This window comes from Corvus brachyrhynchos, unplaced genomic scaffold (genome assembly GCF_000691975.1).
Source record: "Corvus brachyrhynchos isolate BGI_N302 unplaced genomic scaffold, ASM69197v1 scaffold17, whole genome shotgun sequence".
NCBI lineage: Eukaryota > Metazoa > Chordata > Aves > Passeriformes > Corvidae > Corvus > Corvus brachyrhynchos.
The window spans coordinates 5,645,331-5,661,083 of NW_008240046.1; the positions used below are offsets into that span (position 1 = coordinate 5,645,331).

The 15,753-nt window shown below is 38.7% G+C and overlaps 1 long non-coding RNA gene across 1 annotated transcript; it reads right to left on the reverse strand.

Moving 5' to 3' along the window:
• Nucleotides 1-1,492: 1,492 nt before the first annotated feature.
• Nucleotides 1,493-15,469, reverse strand: LOC108449164. Its single transcript, XR_001865300.1, has 3 exons — nt 11,636-15,469; nt 7,974-8,076; nt 1,493-6,120 (listed from the first exon to the last, which is right to left on the reverse strand). It is a non-coding gene; the product is annotated as an uncharacterized LOC108449164 (long non-coding RNA).
• Nucleotides 15,470-15,753: the final 284 nt, after the last annotated feature.

Here is a 15,753-nt window from a genome sequence, read left to right on the forward strand (position 1 = left end):
AGTGGTTTTTGAGGAATGAGCATTTTATTAGCCCACCAGATGCAGTAAACAGAAGTATTACCATGTAGAAAAACATCTCAGTTTAAAGCAGGTAATGAAGTACTTCATATTGTTGCATGTGTGCTGCAAAGACATAGCATGTGAAAAAGTAACAAGTTGTTTGGTGCTGTTGCCTGGCGAAAATCACACACATCACATGTGCCTGCAGCTAATTGTTATAGCTCCCACAGAGCCCCAGGACCTCCGTACCTTCCTAGCACTGCCTTTCCATGGCAGGCACCTGGTTTTGGAGAGATGCTCACCTGGCATGTAAAGCTATTGGTCATAACACTAAGCGTTGGTGTTAGGAGAAGGCAAAAAACATCCAAACTTTAAGCTGAATAGAAAGCAACTTGGAGAACACTTTAAAAAATGTGCATTTTATGAACAATGAAATCCAGTGGGCAAGTCATTTGATTCATAAGTCACATTTAATAGTTCTGTCAAATTATGTCAAAGTGACATAAAAATAATTCAGGAAAAATTTCAGAGCCTTTAGATCAACTTTAAGGTATTCACAAGCAATGAAACCAGAAAACCAAAAGTATCTCTGTTTTTATGATGATAAACATAATTTTACAACTTGCACATGAATAGCTTCTCCATTGTCTGTGGACTTTGAACAGATGCATAATAATCTTAAAATAATTCAGATAGCCTCTCTAAGACATACCACCCTCTTAATCTTACGCTTTTTGATTTGCTGCAGGAGTAGTGCACACACATACATGCACACAAAATAAGAAAAAACTATGAGGAAAAAGATGCATAAATCAGACTTTCCTGCTTAAATAAGGACATTGTATTTTCCTGAGGTAAATTTTTGATTTTATCTTGTTATAGGTGACAATATTTATCCCATTTTTCATATTCGGTATTAGTGATAAATAGCAGTCAAGGAGTCAGTAGTAAATAAAAAATGTTTTATTTTCTGGAAGTATACAATCAATCAACATACTTCAATATTGATACCAAAACTGATCATTTTGTTCATATAACTTCCATTATTTTGATCCTGATTTTGCCTTAACATTGCATTGCGAGAAACTTTCCAATGAATTTCATCACCTTAACATTCAAAGAGCAATTTCTCATGTGTTTATATTTTGATTGCTTTCTTGGTGACATGAAATACTTAAGTCCAGGAAATCAATATGCAATCTGGTTTTTACTATCATAAGCCAAAGGGAAGCCACCCTCTTAGCTCTGAACCCAAGTGTACTCAATCTAAAGGAATGCAAGTGATTCTAGAAGGAAGCTTTGTAAATTTTGCATTGCTTCACATCCTGTGCTTTTCTAAACAAGGTTTTTAAATAAACGCAAGAACGTATACAATGGGGCACTATGAATCATCTCAAGTATGCAGCATTAGGTAGATGTTTCCTTTTAACCATTCTAGAAATGGCTATAAATCTAAAAACTATTTGTTCGAAACCCAAACAATACAACAGGAGTGTCTTCTCGCTATACAGGACACATCACTCCTGTACAGGTAGCAGCAGCTTACAGAGATAACTTGTCAAAAACATTGACTCATGCTTATGCTTTAGAAGGGGATCTGCCTGTATAAAAGAAGTATACTGTATAAAAGAAGTATATTGAGCAGACAGCAACCACAAAAACAGAAGTGATGCCAATGGTAAGATATTATGAGCCAATCATGAGATATTATGAGCTGAAAGTGCATAGAGGTTTATCATATCCATCTTTTTGTCTGAAAAAGAGACAAAAGAGTTCAAGTATTAACTGCAGAAATATACTTGTCAAATAAAAACAGTGTAACTTGTGTGTTACCAAAATAGGAAAAATTTTCTTGTTGCTGTAACATCAAATGTCGTCACTTATTTTACAGCTTTACCTGCAGATATGTTTACTCTAAAAAGCAAGCCTTCAAGCTTTCATATGATTGCATGAAACTTTGACTATAACTGGTAAAATGCTGTATATGATGGTGTAACAATTCATAACTTTTTGAAAGTTTGTTCTTAATTGTAGTTAAAAACTGCTTAAGAATCATCTATGTTTTAAAAAATAGATAGTTTGACAAATAAATATATTTTTAAAAATAAAAAATAAAACTGGGATTATGTACAATGAGTGAAGGCCATCTGTAAGTTTGGGATAAACTCACACTTGGAAATACTTTTCTTTAAGATGCTGTAGTTGAAAAAGTCAAAGAATAATTAAAAATTCTAAATAATCAAAATGAAGTATTTCTGGTTAGGTTTCAAAATTTGTCTTACAGGAAATGTTTTTTCCTCTCATTTTTGCAAAATTCTGTTCCAAACAAATTTGAATTATATTTCCCTGCTCCTGCTCCATGTTGTGGCAACTGCAGAGAGGAAAATAAAGATACCACTTCACCCTGATAAATAGGTAAGATAGATCCCTAAGAAAGATTGTATAAAAATTAGCATTCAAAAGATGTCCCAAGAGCTTTCCTACTCCTGAGGTGAAAGCAGTTACACCTCCACTGCATTAGCAACACTGAATATACATTTTTATGACCTGTCCTCTGCTCTCTGCACTGACTTCAGCTAAAATTCACCTGGTACAAAGTAGTTCTTGTCTGGAATAGCCTGTTACACAACACTGACCACCCCCTTCATATCTCAGGGATTTATGGCAGATGAAATAACCAGTGTGTAAGTGTGAGCTACATGTAATGATTAATGAGGATCAAATGAAAAACATGAGCACACACACACATTGAATGTCAAATACTACTTCTCTCATCTCCAATTAGTTCATGGATAAAATTTCTAGTCCTGTAGCTCTCAGAGAGTCCAGTGTTGTGGATCTATGACGCTTGTATGGTCAGGCAGTATGGTGCCTAGTCTAAAAAAAATTCAACAAAGGCCACCAAAAGCTATCAGAAGTTTCTGCAAATTCAGCAGAGAGCACATAGCAGTAGGGCAGTACCACCTTCTGATATCTTGAAATAGTACTACATTTTTATAAGTTTGGCTCAACATTAAGGACTGACAGTAAAATGCTGATAGGTAATGTTAATAGTAAAAACAAAAACAAAAGCCAAACTAAACAAGTATGTAATACAAACACAACAAATAACTAAATAAGTGTCCAAACACCACCAGAAACTTTCTAGAGCTGAGGAACCTGCTCAACTCTGACAAGCCATTGCGATGGCTGGTTACTTTTTAATAAGAAGCTTCACTTTTAAATTTCAAGTTTAAATGTTTCTTCTTTCACAAGTCAGATACTGAACATCTCTTATCAAAGTTTGTTCTCACAGTTATAAATAGATTTTTCAGCACTTAAATTTCTCCTTTATAATTTAAACAGACTGAGCATCTTTAGGAACTAATTAAAGGCCTGTTTCCTAATTGTTCCCTCACTCTTTTTTTTTCTTTTCTCAGTCTTCTTCAATACTTTTTTGTTTTAGACTTCAGAACTGAATGTAGCATTCTTTCAGTAATCTTACCAACATCAAAAGGAATCCAGATATTAGCAGGAACATGTAATTCCAGCATTAAACATCATCATCTTGACATTGTTCCTTAAGCTCATGTATAGATTCTCAGTGGAAAAATACATCATTAAAAAAACAATTTGACATTCTCCCTATGATATTTATTTTGCAAAACCTCTCCATGGGTTTCAGTTCTCTCGGCACAACCTTCCCATTCTGTTGTTCTCCGCAAAATGGTTTCCAACGCTTCAGGTTGTCACTGACAACACCTAGAGCACATTTTTTGAAAAACACATGCTCTTTTTGATTTCTTTCATTCTTATTACCTGCTTTCCAGAAACAGTTCATCTTTGGGAAGGAGCTTAGCTGGGTTTAACTGAAAAGATTGATGAAAAAGCAATCTTAAAAATATTATTTCTCTTAATTACTGTATAGTAGATACTTGTTCTCTCTGATTCTAACCAAATGGACCCAAGTGAAATGTTTTGTGGATTGACTCACTTGAACGAGGAGCTATGAAATTGGGGAGGCAGATGGTAAAGGTGACACTGGGAGTGGACAGTGAGAGGCAGATCATCATGAGCAATTTATTCCTGCTAGGCTTGGAATGACAGCAAAAAAGGAGATACCTCAGCAGCACCTTGCTCATTTCACCTGGTCAGAGGCAGCCTAGGTGTCTCCCAGTAAAGAGGACATGGCATGCCTACACAACGTGTTTGGAACAGGAGAGTGGGCCAGGTCCCCAGCAGTATGAGTTGGAAGTATGCAAGTGTGAAGACAGCCAGCAAACAAGGATATGAGGCATTAGGCGAAGCGGCCGCAAAGCCTGGCCATCTCTGAGCCGGTGCTAACTGCGCCCTCCCACCTCTACCAAAGAGCACTCACACATTTGCATGAGAGCAGCAACACTGACTCAGAGGCTGTGTTTGTTCTGGTGGCCAGGGTTTGATGCTCTGTGAGACCAGGCACACACGCAGACCAGACTATGCATCGTGAGTGTCAGCAACTATGTTTCGGCCAAGTGTTGTCTTCAGCAGCAGGCTTGGTTCAATGGAGAAGTTATGAATGTCCTGAGGGGAAGATCACAGCCTTTGAGGAATCGTATGATTTTAATAAGCAAACACTAATACTATTACTCTTCTCTATTAATTATATTTTACTAGAAATAAAGCCTAGGTTATTTCTGAGAGAGATATTTTTTCCTACATGCATTCCACTTTGACAGTAAACACAACACAAAGATAATCTGTGCAATATCCAATATTGCTTTACCCCAATGACCTGTGAAAAAATTAAAATGGCATTAATATGCTAGCTTTTCAGATCTAGACTGCAGTTGTTGAGGATCTTTTAATTATCTTTAATTACATTAACAACAGAAAAAAAATACTAAAAACCTCTGTAAGACAGAAAACCACACTTGGCTCAAGTACACCTCAGTGTGTTGGTTTTAGGTTAATTTTTAAAGGTAGAGTTTTTCCTTTCATCTATTCCATATTATCTTTCTAATTTTAGCATTTTTATATTAATATTAAGTTAACAGCAAGCAGCTCACATATAATGTTTGTACAACATCATTAAACTTCGTTTGGTGGCACTTTATTCTTAGTGGGTATTTGTGAGAAAAGATAGTAAGGATAAAATATCTCTTGATTCCTTCTACTCAAAGGACAAACAGCTTGTAGCCACTCCCTGAAACATATAGAAAAATGACAGAAACCTGCAGGCAGAATCTTCCTGTGTATGAAAATCATTGCATGAAACAAAAGCCATATGGAAACAAAACTGAGATCAATTCAGGGAATTAAACACCAATAATCACAAAGGTGTTTGCACAAAAACCAAAATACACACTTCCACAACGCAGGCATTCTGGGTCTTTTGACTCAGTTTCCCCACCTACTGGTGTGAATATCCAATATTAAAGACCTCTGGTTCCATAATTCCCTCTCAGTTTTCAGAAACCCTGCACACTATCCATGGTCAATGAAGCTACGGAGCCCGTCACAACGCTACAATGGAAGATGGCCAGGAAGATGTCCCTGTCACATCGTGCCGTGGCTGGCTGTGTCACTGCTCCTGCGCGCTCCTCTTGGCTGTCTCCGAGCGAGCTCTTGTGGTCCCCTGCCTTTTGTACAGCCCTGGAAAGGGATTTTCGTACTTCCAAACTGTCTAGCAATCATTGCTTTACAAGTATTATGATCTCTGTGTCAGTTATTTTAACTCTTACTCCAATTCGCTGTGAAATTGGTTCTGGCGAAGCCCCAGAGACCTTTCTCCCTTCTCTCCCCATTTCTGAGGCACTGAACTCTCATACCCCGTGACCCGGGGCTGAGATTGGGTTATGCAGAAGCCTCGCTCGCCCTGCATCAAATTCAAACCATTTTCTGCTTATTCAACCACTGAGAAGAGCACCGCCTCGTTACGGCTGCAGACGGAGCTCAGAGGCGCTGTGAAGCAGGCGGCCGGGGCGCGGCGGCTCCTGACCCTTCCGCCGTGCTATCAATAGATGGCAGCAAGAAGCTCCGTCTCTCCCGAGCGCCGCGCGAGGAACATACTCCCGGCGGGAACACAGGACCAGCTTTCCAACAGAGTGCACGCAGCAGGTGTTAACAGCCTCGGCCCATCACGGAATGGCTCGGTGCACGCTGGCAACAAAGCAGAAGTATGGAGATGGCCCTTCAGTAAAATGTTTGCAGTACATTTGGAACCGGTCAATAACAGGAACTGAAATAAAGTTCCCACTTGAAACTTTACTGGTGTGGGTGGAAGTCCTAAAATGGTGTATAGCAATGAGAGAAAGCAATAGTCGAACCAGGTCAGGATGCCCTTTGCAACAAATTAAACCACAAGTTTTAACTCGCAAGCGGTGAGACTTTGGAATAGCCCACTACACAATTTGACCAGTTTGTGTGTTTAGTAGAAAGATGCAACTTATATTACATGAAAATTTGAATGTGCATTAAAAAAAACTTCTCCCTAGAAAAGATGAGTCTTTCAGGAGTGTCTCAAAATTACTGCGTCTCCCCACCCCCCTTGCACTCAATGTGACTCTTTTTTTTTGTCTGGACCAAATTTTTAGCTTCCTGTTTTGTCACTTCCTCTCTTCAAAAATATACTTTTCAAGATAATACTTTTTCTGTTCACAGAATGTCTCTTTAATCACAAATAACATTTCCTCACTCTCCACACAGGACACCCCTGTCTCTCTCCCCCCCCCCCCCCCCCACCATATCATTCCTTAACGTTCCTTTTTCCTGTCTGTTTTTCCTTTCATTCATTTCTCATGCTCTTAGAGTGAAAACCTTCACATTAAATCATCTCTTTGCAGTCCCGCATGTTGTAAATTCACGGAGTTGGACAGATTATGAAAACTGGCCAAGGGATCTGGTGATCTCTGAAGGATGTGTGAAATGGGAATATGACTGAGCCTTGCTGCTGCCATACAAATGGAGATGCTGCGATGGGACTGCTAGGGAGACACTTTTTACTATGATGTTTGATATATCTGCTCATAAATGTAAATATTTATGCTACAAAACTATTAAAGCAGATCATTAATAATTTTTTTCACACAAAGGATGTTTCAATATAATATCCTGAACAGATAATATCCAGTAAAAGAGGAAAAGATACCTTCTTCAAAGCATTCAGACTAAGAATCTTGAATATCATTGTTCAATTTCAATATTAAAAGGACTCAGAACACTGAATTCAAGACCTTTAATTTCCTGCACCATGCTATATACTTTCAAGAAGTAATTTTGCAAAAGAAGAAAAATATTTTGCTATTCTTTTCAGCAGCTGATCTTTTATTTCTGCTTAAGGCCTCCCAAGTTCTGGAGCAATTAGCAATTTCTTGCACAGATATTGACTGAGTTAAAATGCAAAGTCTGCAGCATTGCTTCTGGATGCCTAAAATCAGTCCTAATGTCAGCAACAGGGGTAGTGCCATTCATATCCATTAGAGTTCTTTCAGTCTGCTGTATGTCTACAGCAGAAAGTGCTATGAGTGCCAACATTAAATTCTGGCTTCTAATCAACAGTGTCATAGTATGCTTGTTAGGTCTTATGATAAGCTGAGCTTGAAGCAGATGGCTACACTCATGGAGGGATCTAACATTTTCATTTTGTGGTCAAGGTTGGGGAATATATGTGCTGGACAAGGTGGAAATGCTTCAGCACATCACCCAGCCCTCCCAGCAGGTTTAAGAACTCTTTTCTCTCTCTCTCTCTCTTTTTTTTTTTTTTTTTTTAACTTTTTCTTTGCCTCTTTAAGATAAACCTAGTTCACCATGGATTGAAGCCTGTATCATCCACTTGCTTTATGGGCTCTTCTGACTTCACTGGTCACAATCTCTCTCAGAATTCCTTTGGGGATTTCAAAATCATGTAGTTAACATCACCTTGTCTTTAAATTTAGCTAGATGACATCAGGCTTGTTTTCTTGAAGCTTTTTTTTCCCCAGTCTTTCATGCAAAAGCCAAATATTCAGACTCACCACAGAACTCCTTCCTTGTTTTTACCCTGGCAGAGTAGCACTCAAGTATTCTTTCAGTCATCTCCAAGCATGTTTAGCTAAGCTTCAGGTTGGGGAGGACTTTCTGCCAAGATGAAAAGAGGCAAAAGAGAGTCATGAGATAAAGTGGAAAAGATTTCCTCAGAAGGGTGAAAACCAACAGTTCTCCTGTGAAGTTCTGATAACAGGGAGATAGCCCAGGGCTGCAATCAGAGGTAAAAGCCCTCATGCTTGTTAATTTATTCTCCTTTTCTAAGCAACAGAGATCACTGCAGAAAGGTATGACTATGGAGATATGGATTGTTGAAGATAATTTATGGTATGCAATTCTATTTCAACTTATCAAAAATGTGCAGAGGAGGGAAGTGACACCTACACTTGCAGCCAGAGGGTGGCCATAGATCTATTTCTGCTGCACTGGAAGCTGCATCCCCCTCTCCTGTCACGATTATTTGCACATCCAGTACCCAGTCAAAGTGCAGTCACATCCTTGCTGTGTGGCAGCATCAGTCATGGGACTGTGGAGTGGGGGAGCAGGCAGAACAGCTAGCTCCTCTATTCGTCCTTGCAGGTCATGGGTGTTGCAGGTTGCACATCTGGCACATGTTGAAAAGAAGCATTGCTTTTCACACAGGGGGTATATGACTGGTCACAGCAGAGAAACTGCTGCAGAGACCTGGAAAGCTGCCAGCAGAAAGGACCTGAGGGTGCTGGTTGACAGTGGTAAAACATGAGCCAGTGGGTGCCCACGTGGCCAAGAAGGTCAATGGCATCCTGGCCTGTATCAGAAATTTTGTGGCCAGCAGGACCAGGGCAGTGATTGTCCCCCTGTGCTCGGCACTGGTGAGGCCACACCTCAAATCCTGCATCCAGTTCAGGCCCCTCACTACAAGAAGGACACTGAGGTGCTGCAGTGAGTCCAGAGAAGGGCAATGGAGCTGGTGAAGGGTCTGGAGCACAAGACTGATGAGGAGTGACTGTGGGACCTGGGGTTGTTTAGCCGGGAGCAAAGGAGGCTCAGGGATGTTATCACACTCTACAAGTTCTTGATAGGAGATTGTAGCCAGGTGGGAGTTGGTCTCTTCTCCCAAGTAAGAAGTGACAGGAAAATAGTAAGAAGCCTCAAGTTGTTCCAGAGGAGGTTTATACTGATTGTTAGGGAAAATTCCTTCCCAAAAGTGTTGTCAAGCATTGGAACAGGCTGGCCAGGGAAGAGGTTGAGTCACCATCCCTAGAGGTATTCAAAAGACATATAGATGTGACACTCGGGGACATAGTTTAGTGTTGGACTTCACAATGTTAGGTTTACTGTTGGACTAGGTGATCTTAAAGGTAATTTCCAACCTTAGCAATTCTGTAATTCTGTGAAATCAGAGCAGCTTCTGATTGACACCACATTATTTTGGATCTGTGAGCCCTTCCCAGACACAAAGACAGGAGACAGTTCTTAGATGCACAAAGGCAATGGCAACAGAATCACGCTGTAGAAGGGAGGAATTTTGCTATGAAGTGCATCTGGCACATGGACCATATCTCAACTAATACTGGTTTGATGAGCAAAAAATATGAAACTTATCTATCATTCTCAACAGGTTATATAACTAAAGGAAAGAAGAGTAATGTCAAAGGTTAACACAATGCACAGTCTTCACTTAAAGCTAATCCACTAAACAACATGCAGTCTATACCCTCCAGGAAAATATTTTCCATCATGGAGAATCTTTTCTACAAGAGTTAAGATGGTGTTCTGCAAGCCAGTAATAAGTTCTACTTCGTATTGCACACAATTAGAAATTGTTGCATAGATGAAAACTCTGTTTTGTTATGCTTTATAGATGCATATCAGTGAACTAATTTTGTTATTACTTAATCAAGGTAACAATTAAATTTCATTACCTAAAAAATTCCTTTTATACAGTGATCTTGAAGAAAAGGATGAATACTTTAGATGTTTGTATTAATCAGATCCTGTACCACACAGACCAATTTCAGCATGATTCCCCTAGCGATGATTCTGCAAACTGCATCTCACCTCCGGGTATTTGAGACAACCGTTGTACCAGATTCCCACTGCTTGTTTTATCTTCTTGCTGCTGTTTGCAGTCTTGTAGTCATACACAAGACTATTTAGGGGGAGACTGCAATAAGTGGAAGGGACAACCCTTCCCTGAGCCATTTTTACAAGGCTTATTCCCATCTCTTCTTCTCATTTCACCATCAGAACAGGGAACACTGTGCCCAGGAATCAATTGCTGGGTAAGCAGCGGCACCTGCCACCTTCTATTGCCCCACACATGTTTAAGGTATTGTAGCCCCCTCGCTAAGTTACTGTGGGTCAGGCTGGTGATGTCTTCTGGTCTCTTTCTCATATTCTGCTAGCATGAACCATCTGTTTTCTGCAGAGATTTCAAATACTTTTCAAAGCTTTTAGAAAGAATAGATTTTATGTCTGAATAATATTCTGTGGTCTTATTTTCAATATGTATTGTGCCATATGTATTTTATCTAGGGGTTTTTTACCTTTTTAAATTTTTTTTAAATTTAGAACCACAAAGTTGTTGGGCCACTGCCAGCTTTTTCAATTCTTTAACCAGGCGTTTCTATGGAAAGGAGGTAGTTTGAATTGTAAAATTAGGTCCTACTCTTTACTCTTTTTTGTTTGTTTGTTTGTTTTGAAAAGAATTGGTTTAGGCATCACAACAGGTTGTGTGACATACTTCATTTTTCATCAGTTTCTTGCCTGGAGGCAGCAAGAACACTTAAATTTGCAGAGTAAGTGGGGCAGATACAAGAGCCTTTATAAGTCATCAAGCTTCACTCAGTCCTTACTTCAGGGAGTTCCAAATAGCAACAGCATCACATCTTGTTTTCTTCATTCTTACTTATGACTCTTTCTACAATACCATAAATTTGCTTCTGCAAGGGAGCCAGAAAAAGAAGGATGAATTTGGTGGCAACAGACAGAAGCTGTCTTCTCAGAAACATGGCAGAGGTGTTAGGAGAGAATTTAATTAGCCCTCATAAAAAATTGAGAAAAAGTGGAAATAAATTTGTATTATTGTTCTTGGGAAAGGAAGAAACAGTGAAGTGGGATGGAGAGAAAAACACATTTTGGATCTATGAAGAAGGAATATGTGCTTTGTAACATTCTGTGAAGTAGCGTGGAAAGGATGGATTTACCATTTCCAAACATCCATGTGACCCTTTTTGAAGAAAACAATTTTAGCATGCAGAGTGAGAGGAAAAATGATAATTTAGATGTCAAGGTGACAATTTTCTTTTGCTTTATGGAATTCTCTTGACACTGTATAGAAATCCATTAGCTACCCTGCTTACTATTCTAATACCTAAATTTTTCCATTCTGTTTAGTATTGCTAGTGAGACCTGCAGTATTTCTTATTCTGAAGGCCTTCAGATATTTTCAAGATGCAGTATTTCATTGTTATGAAATAACAATAAAAATATTTTAAAATAAGTGTGTGGTGTTAATCCTGTTACCATTTTCTCATTGTGTCCACAGTCAAGGTAAATGTAGTCATTATAAACTTATTTTCCCTATGACTTTGCTCAGAATGCTAAGAAAGTCTTATCACTTTATTTCTTTATCTTAGAATAAGGACAATTGTAAAACTGCAGAACTGACCTATGTAAGGCTTTTCAAGGACCAAGATGACAATGATGACCCTTGCTTGTTGTGGGCTTGTTGTGGGCCCACACAACTTGTTTTACAATAACCTTTAACCTGCAGAAAAATAAGATGGGGGAGAGAAAGAAGGAGAGAGAACGAAAGAAAGAATGAAAGAATGACAGAATGAAAGAAAGAAAGAAAGCTCAGTGACTTCACATTATCCCCTCCTTGTCTGGAAACCATAGAAACCAAACTGAAAGTACAGCCAAGAAGTTCGTCATTTGGCTATCTCTGGCTGATCTCCATGGAAACATTTCACTTTTTGTTGAAAGGAAAGATTTTCAAATCAGACAAATGGCCGCAGTCTGACGGGTTATGACATCTTTGGGAAGAATTTAAAGAACAAAAACAATGTCAAGTGTTCCTGTTTTACATACTTGTGTTACACTTTGCTTTCATGCTATTTTATTTAATTACAATTGCAGCTTTTCTTTCAGAGTTGTGTTTGCAAATCAGACATTACATTTGGGGAAAAAGGTAATACCCTGCCAACAAACCAGGGTCTATTCACTCTATTGTCCAATTTAGATGTTACTTGCTGTAAAATATAGAGATTATCCAATACCTTTTTTTTGCATGCTTTGCCTGGAAGACTGAATAGAGGTGTTGAATGTGTCGTAACAACTAAAACTGAGAGTTAAGAAAATGTTCAACACCAGCAAGTCACACCTCTCAGAGTTATCCTTTCAGGAACTCTGCAGAGCCAGGAAGGTACTTCTGCCTGCTTCCCACTGCTTACCTTTTGAATTACAATTAAAATAAACACTGGATGATCATGGAAAAATCTACAGACACAACAACTAATATGAAAGGCACTTCCATAGGACTCAAGGCTTTTATTGATCCCTCATAAGTCTTTGGGCACTTAGAGTACATGCCTGTGAGGGTGCTTTCATCAGAGGTAGAGAGGTGGAGTGACCTGAGGATCTTACAGAGGCTTCAGAGTATGGTCATATCCCATATGCATATGGTCGGTACCCAGCAGCTCAGCCACATCAGCAGCAAGGCTGCTCAGGGCACAAAAGAGAAGGCTCTGAAAGACTCCTCCTTTACAATGGCATTTAGTTGTATGTAGGTACCATCTACACTGTATCTACCACTGTGTGTAAGGTGTGTCTAAGCAGTACAGATACTCTGCTGAACTACAAATTCTGCACTGAAAATTAAAAAGTCTTGTTACAAAGTGATTTGAGGTACTAAACCATAATTCATTTGTCCTTAGGCAGTTCCAAGTTACTGCTGCAACTATTCTATCCTATTCTAAATTTTTACTTGCTTCTTTTACCGGTAGTACATATAGTATAAGTGAGAAGAGGGTAAATTTTTCTGCTAATTTAAATACACACAGAAGCTCCACTGCCAGAAAGCTCTTAGGCAACAAAGGAAGGAAAAATGCTGATGCCATCTTACCTTAAGCAGAAAAAAGAAAAGAATCCACAGCCACCCTAACACTATTAAAGAATTATTCTGTTTATCATTGTGTACAGCTCAACAAAGTACAGTGCATATGGGATATGACTTACAGTCTTAGAAAAGCCTCTCAATTTCTCTGATTCATCATGCAATGAATATTATTTCCAACATTATTGCATTATGACTTAGCTAATGCCTCATGGTGGCAGTTTATTACACTGCTCCTATCAGTGACCTACCTGCAAAGAGATGGTGACAACAGAAATTAATGTAAGAGAAATGTCACCAGCAATGAAGAGACGTCATCTGACTTCAGCTACAGACAAACTGTCACTGAACAAAAGAGAGAAAATATGCTGATGCTTTTTGAAAGACTGTCAAAAAGACTGCAATGAATTATAGAGACAGAAGTAAACAGAGCAGGAAACTCAAGGAAGTAATGAAAAAACATTCATTAAGAGAAAGTGATGGACAAAATATGGCTCTGCTGAAAGTTTTATCAAACAGTCAAAGTAAAATAATAGTCCAGAGACAAGAGCAAGAAGAAGGTTATATCTACATAGTTAGAAGAAGTTACTTTACCAATATACAGATAAAGATTTGTATGAAAAAGATGACAGAATTTGGTCCAGAATATTCAAATCTGCTTAAGAAGTATTCTAAATATTTTGACCACATCTGGCTTCTCTGTACAGTTCAACAGTTAGGATCTAGAATATCATTGGGAAGATGCCCTTTGCATTAAAACCCCTCTAATACCAAAATATAATAAAACAGAATACAATAAAACAGTTGTGCAGGAGCAAACTACAGGATTTAGGTTAGGTTTGCTCAATGATCTTAAAGGATTTTTTTAACCTAAATGATTTTGTGATAAAGGTGGTTAACAGTGGTATAGTTATTGCTCTCACTGCCCATAATTATGGTATGGATATGTCAGTTTTGTAGACTACTTGATCTGTTAACATATGGGAAGGCAGGGTGTCTATTATTTTAACAGGTATGGCAGATCGACATTTTCCAGCTTGATTCCACTGAAGTTTGGGTGACTTTTTTAATTGACTCTTGAGAATTCAAAATCAATCTCAGGAAATTTTTGAAGTTGTTTTGTATGGGGAAAAAAAAGGCATTTTCTATTTGTGCTTATGTGGATTAACTGCCCAAACCCCAGAAGAAAGGTGATTGACTTAATAGTACCCAACAACGTCAATCTAAAAGCTGTCTTTGTGTCCTGATGCATATACAGAAAAAAGGGGCTGTAGGCAAGGCATCCAACTTGTTCTGTTCAGCACTGCTGCTTCCCAGAGTATCGGTTTCAAGAGATCCATGGATCAGCTGGAGAGAACCTAGAGGAAGACAAGAAAAATAATCAGAGGGTTACAAAATGTCCTAGAGGGAATGATTGAATTAATTGCAGCTACTTAGTTTGGAGAGAAGAAAGCTAGAGAGAGACTGAGCAGCCTTCTGATATGCAAAATCTTCTTGTAAGGAGAATAGATCAATCTGTTTTCTGTGTCCATTGCAGGAAAGTCAAGGAACAACAGACTTATACTGCACCTGGGGGATTTGGTCTAGAGATCAAGAGAGATGTGTTTCTAGCCTTAAGCATTGTCATACTTTTCCTAATAGAAATAGAGAAATTTCCTTCACTAGCAGTTTTTGAGACCACATCACACAAACATCTGTCAGGAACTACTTATACCTAATAGGTACTGCTTGAGCCAGAAGAACTGGATACATCAGAGTTTACCTGCTTTACTCTGGAGGCCAGAGCCACAGACCCCTTCGATGGCAACTGAGGCACAGGGCAAACTTGATTCCCTTCTTTAACCGGGAAAGCCAAAGGGGAACTCATCACTTACTTGTAAACCACTGGTCACGTTATTTCAGCTGTGCCAGACTAGACAGCCTCCCCAGGTCCTTAGACCTTGTTTCCTACAATATTCCAAAATGAGGAATTGGGAGTGGTAGAAACAGAGCATTTCAGCTTTTTAACATGTGACAAAGCAATCACGCTTGAAACTTGAATTCTAGTGTGAAAACAAGACTTAGAAATCAGGTGAAAATAGATTTGGATTTAGGGAACTTTAAGTATCCTATGTGGCATAGCTGTTAGAAATTTTTTTTAAAAATCCTCCTCTGGATGCTTACTTGCAAGTCACCTCTTTGTATGAAAAATAAAGGATACAACAGCATCTCCCCACCCCTCCTCTGTCAGGCCTTTCCCTTTCCCTCCAGTAGGACAGGAGGCTGCATGAGCTCCTAGGACATTGACAATCCTTGAAGGCAGTAAATATTCCTTCAGCAATAAAAAGCCAGGCAGTAGTGATATAGGGCAACCAATAATTACTGTGCAATTTAGATCAAGCACCCTTCAAATGCTTATTTAAAAAAAAAAAAAAAGCATCCTTCAAATGCTAATTTAAAAAAAAAAAATTATTATGCTTCAAAAACTATGAATGTGCATCACTACAGGGTAGTTTTAGACTAGAATTTCCTGGATTTCTATATTTAATAATTACACTTCTATTGTTCTTGCCTCAATTGAAACTATTTTGTGGCTACTAAGACCACCCTCGCATGAGCCTCTTCTTTGCTTTCACACAAAAATATGAAAATTTCCCCTTGACTTTTCTTGCTGTAGCTTGTAATAGAACTGC